This window comes from Theropithecus gelada, chromosome 7a, assembly GCF_003255815.1.
Source record: "Theropithecus gelada isolate Dixy chromosome 7a, Tgel_1.0, whole genome shotgun sequence".
Lineage (NCBI taxonomy): Eukaryota > Metazoa > Chordata > Mammalia > Primates > Cercopithecidae > Theropithecus > Theropithecus gelada.
This window is the reverse complement of record NC_037674.1, coordinates 2,542,781-2,549,143: the sequence shown is the minus strand read 5'-3', so window position 1 is coordinate 2,549,143 and position 6,363 is coordinate 2,542,781. Positions and strand designations below refer to the sequence as shown.

At 38.6% G+C, this 6,363-nt stretch overlaps 1 pseudogene; it reads right to left on the bottom strand.

Annotated features, from left to right (window-relative positions):
* Positions 1-4,589: 4,589 nt before the first annotated feature.
* On the bottom strand, positions 4,590-5,772 carry LOC112628013 (annotated as a pseudogene).
* Positions 5,773-6,363: the final 591 nt, after the last annotated feature.

The window sequence follows — 6,363 nt, the reverse complement described above, 5'->3', positions numbered from 1 at the left end:
TTCTACACTTCCTCTGCTGTTAGTCTCTTTAATTCTTATGCCAACAATACAAATTAGTAAATATGTAGGATAAGCAAGTGAAAAGATCTAACCTACATGAGGACAATTGTTAATACTAGTGTATCACATTCAGAAATTTTGCTAAATGAGTACACTATAGTTGCTCTTGCAACAGAGGGGAGAATGGGCAACTCTGTGAGATGATAGATATGTTAATTTGTTCCACTATAGTAAGCATTTTACTATATATATATATTTTATAATATCATGTTGTATACCTTCAACGTACACAATGCAAATTTAAAAAAATACTGTTTTAATTACTGTAGTTTAATTATAAGTCTTGATATTCACGGAGCAAAACCTTTTGACTTATCCTTCTTCTTTAAGAGTGTCTTGGATAATCTTGGCGCTCCCCATGTCTATGTAAATTTTTTTCAAGTCCCCTTCTCCCACAAAAAATCCTTATTAGCATTGGACTGGGAGGGAATTGATAATTAACTTCAGAGATCAATATATTTTTACAATATTGAGTCTTCCAATCCACTAACTTGGCAGCTTCCCTTTAGGTCTTTTCTAATTTATTTTAGTAATATTTCATAGTTTCAGTGTAGCAATCTTGCACATCCTTTATTAAATATGTTTTTAACTTTTAGAATCCTTTATTATTGTAAACTGTGTCAAACTGCAAAATTTTACTTTATGTATTTTATTGTATGTTGGTGACATACCGAATTTCAGTTGATTTTTAAATTGATCTTATGTTAGCAAAGTTGCTGAACTCACTTATTGATTCAATAATTTATCTGTAAATTTGTTTACATTTTCTACAAATATAATTATAATTACATCATCTTCAAATAAGATGACTGTTTTCATCTCTTCTTTTTTAACCCTTCTAATTTTTATTTCCATCTTTTTTCTTTTGAGACAGGGTCTTGCTCTGTTGCCCAGGCTGGAGTGCAGTGGTGCAATCTTGGCTCACTGCAACCTTGACCTTCAGGGCCCAAGCCATCCTCTCACCTCAGCCTCCCAAGTAGCTGGGATTACAGGCACACACCACCACACCTGGCTAGTTTTCATGTTTTTTGTAGAGATGGGGTTTAGCCATGTTGCCCAGGTTGGTCTTGAACTCTTGGGCTCAAGCGATCCACCTGCCTCGGCCTCCCAAAGTGTTGGGATTACAGGTATGAGATATCGCGCCTGGCCTATTTGTATTCCTTGACTTAATGAATTGGTTAAACCTTCAATATGCTGTTGAATAGCAGTGGTAAGGGCAGGCATATTTTATCTCATTCCCAATCTCAAATGGAATGAAACTGAGCAATGTTCCTCATCAGATTAAGAAAGTTCTATTACACTCCCGGTGGAGTAACAGATTTTATAACGATGGGTATTAGATTTCATTATACTTTTTCTTCATCTATTAAAATAACCCTATAAATTTTCTTTCATTCTGTTAATATGGTAAATTAAAATGATTGATTTTTATTCAACCTCTTGCTTTAAACCACTCTTGCACTCTTAGAATAAATAAACTTGTTTGTGTGGAATTATTCTTTTACTATAGTTTCAGATTATATCTAATATTATTTTGTTTATATTTTTTCCAGCTAAGTCCATGCCAGATTTGGACCTGTAATTTTCCTTTCTACAATTTCTTTTTTTTTTTTCTTGTCAGTTCTTGGAACGAAAGTTATGCTGGTTTACATAAAAACAGGTTGTGGGATATTTAATGTTTTTTTTTCCTAGTCCCTGAAATAATTAAGCAAGATTGGTGGTTTTTATTCCTTAAATGTGTGACAGAATTAACTGGTAAAACCAGCTGGGCCTGGAGTTTTCTTTGTGAGAAGGTTTATAATTACAGTTTCAATTTCTCTAATAATTATAGGATTCCACATTTTCTATTATTGGTTGTATTTTTCTATTGTTTGTCCATTTAATCTAAATTGTCAAATATATTAGCATTAGTATTATTATAATTTCCTCCTGTGATATTTGCAGTATCCTTGTGATGCCCTCATTTTTAAATTTTTTAAAAATTTTTATTTATTTATTTTTTCTTTTTTGAGACGGAATCTAGCTCTGTCGCCAGGCTGGAGTGCAATGGTGCAATCTCCGCTCACTGCAACCTCCACCTCCCGATGCCCTCATTTTTAAATCATAATGACCTTTGTGATGATCTTTTAAAAATCCCTCCCGCTAGGTTTTTCTTGATAAGTCTCACATTAAATTTTATTAAATTTTTAAAGTTATTCCAAGAATTAAACTTTAGATTGTTTAATCCTTTCTATCATACACTTGTTTTCTAATTTATCTATTTCTGCATTTGTTCTATTATTTTCTTGTTTCTTCTTTTGGGGAGGAGGCAGATTACTAAATTTGCTATTCCTTTTATGTTTCTTGTGATAGCCTCATTTATTTTCTATCTTTTTTTATTCTGTAAATTTTCCTCTATGTTTTGGTATATATTTTATCCTTAAAATTCATTTCAAATTGTTTTCTAGATTCTGCTGGGATGTCTTCTTTGACCCATATATTTATTTAGAGGAATAATTATTTCCATATATCAATTTTCAAGTTACCTATGTAATTGATTTTTTTCTTTTTAGTTTAAACACCTTCCTGATATGTAATTGATTTTTAGTCCAACTGCATTGTGGTCAGAAAACTTATTTTGCATGATTTCACTTTTATGAAATTAGTAGAGCTCTGTGTTATGGTACAGTGGACAGTCAGTTTTGTTAAATATTCTGTGCGTGCTTGGAACGAATGTATTCTGTAGCTATTGACTACAGTGTTCCATGTATGTCAATTAAATCATATTTACTAATACAGGCTAAGTATCTCTTATTTGAAACACCTGGGACCATAAGTGTTTCAGACATCAGATTCTGGAACATTTGCATATACATAATGAGATATCTTGAGCATGAGACCCAAGTCTAAACATGAAATTCATCAATGTGTTGTACACAGCTTATACACATAGCCTGCGTTTTTGACTCCACCACGTGAGGTCAGATGTGGAATTTTCTACTTGGTGGCTTCAATGTCAGCACTCAAAAAGTTTCAGATATTGCAGCATTTTGGATTACGGATTTTTGGACTAGGAATGCTCAACTTGTATTGTTGTCCAAATCTTTTATATTCTTACTGGTTGTTTTTTTTGGGGGGGTATAATTGTTTTATCAGTCATAGAGTGGCAGAATAAAGTCTCCCACTATTGTAGATGTGATTTTTCTTGTAATTCTGTTAAAATTTTAAAATGGTTTGAAACTGTATTATAAGGTGCCTTCATATCTAGAATTGACAGGTCTTCCTGATGAATTAGATCTTTTATTCTTATGTGATATCACTTTTTTGCATAATATTTTCCCATAAAATCTTCCTTGACAGATATTAAATTAGGTGCACTTTCTTTTGTTTCGTGTTTGCATGAAATACCTTTTTAAATCTTTTAAATTACTTTTTAAAAAGTAATTGGACCACAGATGCTTTTAACTTTCAATCTTTCTGTATTTTTCTATTTTAGATACATCTCTTGCAACTGGTGGTTGAGTTTATGTAGCCCTGCAGGTCAAGTTCAATATTTCCCCCTTGTGACAATCTTACATATATTAGAGCCTAACCTCTTATAGTACCCAGGTGTTCTCTTTTCTGGGCTAATTATTCTACATCCTTCAGCTATTTCCTTTGCCAAATGGCTTAGATGTCAAGATTTTAGACATTTTACAGAATCCAGGCAAATAAAGGAGAGAAATGGACTTGCTCCTTGCATTAAACTTACAAAAACATTCTTCACGTACTCTTAAAATCTCATTATGCTGCTTTTAATGGACACAGATACAGAGAACTCTCTCTCTTACCAGAAGAAAAGCCTCAGTATAAAGTTCATGACAGGTGTTAACCAATGGCAGCCCTGGTCCCCGTGGTCGGGGCTGGGGGTGGGTCCAGCTGGGGTGCACACAATGGCTGTCTCATGGGAAAATGCAACAAGTATGAGAAAAAGCAGAATCTAGATGTATATGTGACACAGTCTGAATTTTAAACGTCAGTTCAAATCACGCTGGAAACCCCATGTGGGTTGAATGAAGCACCAGTTCCCTGACTCTGCTCCTGAGCTCCTCAGACCTGACTGTTTCCTTCAGCTGCTCCAGGGAAGTCCGTCTCCTCCCTGGCCGGTGCCTCTGCCCTGGGATGCTGCTGCTTTCCTGTTACTGTCGGCCAGTGTGGATTAAGCCATCACAGATAAATTAAACTGCCACCTAAAGTCTCGTAAGTTATTTGGGTGGGAAAGAGGGAACATTATCTCACTCTTGACTCATACTGTATGAGTTTCCCTACAGCTGCAACCTCTAAACCTTTTTTGGCGGTTGGGGTCTTGCTAAATCTTGTTTCCATCATTCTGTCCCAAGCACTTACGAATCTTTTGACACATACACAAAAGGTTTTACTTACCAAACTCACCTTGTACCATGGGATGCTTCCCACTGTCAGCCCAGCTGGAGAGAAGACAACCAGCCCTTGTCCACTCTCGGTCCTCACTACCTCAGGTCACACTGTCTCTTTTTTTTTTTTCCAAAGTTTCAAACCTTTCCCATTTTTAATTTTTTACGCCAAAAAAAGGTATCAATACTTTTCATTCCACTCTTGTCAGCTTTAGCCAAAGCCTTCTGAGCTGCGTCATTTTGCTATTTTTCTTTTCAGTCTTCAAATCCTTAGTATTAAACTTAGTGTAATCTTCTTTTGCTTCTACAGGCTCATCTGATAACCTTATTTGCTTTGATGGAGGATTTGGCAATGAGGCTGAAGGTTCTGGAAGCTTTAAGTATTTAGATAAGTCATTACTTAATTCTTTAGGGATGTAATCAGATATCAGGCCATGGTCATAAAGAATATAATCCTCTTCCTTGTCAGCGGAAACTTGGTCACCAGAGAAAAATGCAGTTGACTGTACCCGGGAAATGACATTCACATTACTGGTTTTTAATGCTGCCGTAGTTTAACCTTTTCTTCCAGCCACTTTAATGTCTTCTTTTCGCTGTACTTGTAATATTTCTTGTTGTCTATTTCTTTTTCCTCTGTCACACGGTGAAGTAACTTCTCAAGTTCAGTAAGTTTCAGCAACAAGATGCAATTTGCAAACACGTTATCCACCACAACTTGATAGGGAGGGGCTGAAACTTCCCCTCCTCATCAGCCTTTATGAGGTAGTGGAGCAGCAGAACTAGAGGATCCACAGGTGTGGCAAAGTGGAGACGGCCTCTTGATTGAACTGATTGATTTATAAACCAAGAATGGTTGAAAACTTTTACTTCAAACAGCTGCTGTAGACACATAGCGAACAACTAAATGGCTCCGTCTCCTGAACACCAGTTAACCAGTTTTACAAACATTAGCCCACTTTTCACCTTCTTTGAAACATCTTCTAAATATTCGTCTGAGGCCACTTCGAGCCTACTGGATCCCTGGTTCCAACCCAGTAGGATCACAGAAGCAGGGCCAGCTGCCAGGTGGGGGACACTAAAGGCAGAAACCCCACCGCCCACCGGGATCCGGGCGGGAAACACTTTCGGTCCCTTTGGGCGCTTCCGGGTTTGAACGCCGCGGCTTGTTATGACGTGTTACCAAAACGCGGGCCAGCTGTCCCAGACAGAAATGCCGTCCCCTGCCGGCGGGGAGTGGGAGCGGCAGGGGTCGGGCGCGGGGCGCCCTGGGTCGCGGGCCCCTCAGCCAGCGCTTGGGCCGCTCCGCCGCCAGGGTGCGCATGTTCACCTGGAACCAGGAACACCACACTGTTTCTTTCCCAGGGAGACAAGGAGATGAGCTCAGAGCTCGGCGCCTTTCACCTGCCGCCTTCCCAGGCCCTCTGACCCTGTGACCTCCCTTCCTTCTCCCCTTTTCCCGGCTGTTCTTGGGGGAGGTGAGCCTTGGTCTTTCACATGAGACTCTTCCTAGTTCTCTGAGGAACTCAGAGCAGATGCCATGGGTGCCCCTCAGCCTGCTAGTGGCAAGGAGCCACGATCTTGACCCCAAGAGAGGGTTCTTGGACCTTCAAGAAAGAATTCAGGGTGAGTCCATAAAGTGACGACGAGTTTATTAAGAAAGTAAACGAATGAAAGAATGGCCACTCCACAGGCAGAGCAGTGGTATGGGCTGCTCAACTGAGTATGGAGTTGTTTCGGGATTATGTGTTAAACAAGCGGTAGATTATTCACGAGTTTTTCTGGGAAAGGGGTGGGAAATTCCAGGAACCCAGGGTTCCTCCCCTTTCTAGACCACATAGGGTAACTTCTAGATGCTGCCATGGTACCTGTCAGCTGTCATGGCTTTGATGGGAGTGTCTTTTAGCATTCCAAT